The sequence below is a fragment of the Seriola lalandi genome, unplaced genomic scaffold, assembly GCF_002814215.2.
Source record: "Seriola lalandi dorsalis isolate HSWRI2012SDOR001 ecotype SW California unplaced genomic scaffold, Sedor1 jcf7180002054079, whole genome shotgun sequence".
NCBI lineage: Eukaryota > Metazoa > Chordata > Actinopteri > Carangiformes > Carangidae > Seriola > Seriola lalandi.
In genome coordinates, this window is record NW_019524632.1 from 5,591 (window position 1) to 7,050 (window position 1,460).

Genomic DNA, 1,460 nt, shown 5'->3' on the forward strand with positions numbered 1-1,460 from the left:
GAGAAATGGAATAAAAGCAGATGAAGGCGTGGAGACATGTTGATTCTTCTCTTCCAGTCGTCTGGACGCGAACTTCATCTCCCGTCCTGCCGCCTCGTCCTTTAAAGGCCTGACGTCTCTGCGTCACCTGTGGTTGGACGATAACCGTCTGACGGAGGTTCCTGTCCTCGCTCTGAGCTCTCTGACGCAGCTGCACGCCCTGACCCTCGCCCTCAACAACATCAGCTCTGTCCCCGACCAAGCCTTCTCCGCCCTCAGCCAGCTGCTGGTGCTGTGAGTCCCTCTGAGTCCACCTCCCTGAGACCAGGACTCAGGGTGGACCAGGACCTGGACCAGGACTCAGGGTAGAACACGATCTGGACCAGGACTCAGGGTGGACCAGGACCTGGACCAGGACTCAGGGTAGAACAGGACCTGGACCAGGACTCAGGGTAGAACAGGACCTGCTTATCTTGTTGTTTTCAGTTTCACAAACATGTAATTGCTCAGACCAACCAGCAGGAGGCGCTGGTGCAGCAGCAGGAACCTGATCCCTCTCTGGCTTCCCACCAATGGTCAGAGAGGTTTACAGGACTGCAGCAGGAGTTTACAGACTGTTAGCATTTAGCATTTAGCATTTAGCATTTAGCATGTAGCATGTTCATGTACTGGGGTCAGCTGATGACGCTGCATAGCGGAAACAGGTTTATAAAACTGAAACCACAGACACAAGCAGGTCCTGGTCCACCCTGAGTCCTGGTCCACCCTGAGTCCTGGTCCACCCTGAGTCCTGGTCCACCCTGAGTCCTGGTCCACCCTGAGTCCTGGTCCACCATGAGTCCTGGTCCACCCTGAGTCCTGGTCCACCATGAGTCCTGATCCACCCTGAGTCCTGGTCCACCCTGAGTCCTGGTCCACCATGAGTCCTGATCCACCCTGAGTCCTGATCCACCCTGAGTCCTGGTCTCATGGAGGCAGTTTTCACATGTTAATTAGAACCAATGTAATTAATCTGTTTTATCATGCACTCGTTTTTATTTCTCACTGTCTCGTTCCTGAAGACATCTCCATGACAACCGCATCCATTCTCTGGGCCGGAGGAGTTTCACTGGACTGAAGCAGCTGGAGACGCTGTGAGTTCACCTGAAATACACAACACCACACAAATACACAACACAAAACACACACCACAAATACACAACACAAAACACACACCACACAACACAAATACAAAACACACAACACAAGTACACACTGAATATTAAACAGTTACATTGAGATGCAGGTGTGTGTGTATGTGTGTGTGTGTGTGTGTATGTGTGTGTGTGTGTGTGTGTGTGTGTGTGTGTGTGTGTGTGTGTGTGTGTGTGTGTGTGTGTGTGTGTGTGTGTGTAGGTCTTTACAGCATAAATGCATCCGGCTGATGTTTATCTAGCCTGCTCTGTGAGCACGTAGAGCTGTAGGAGATCAAGGTCATCTCA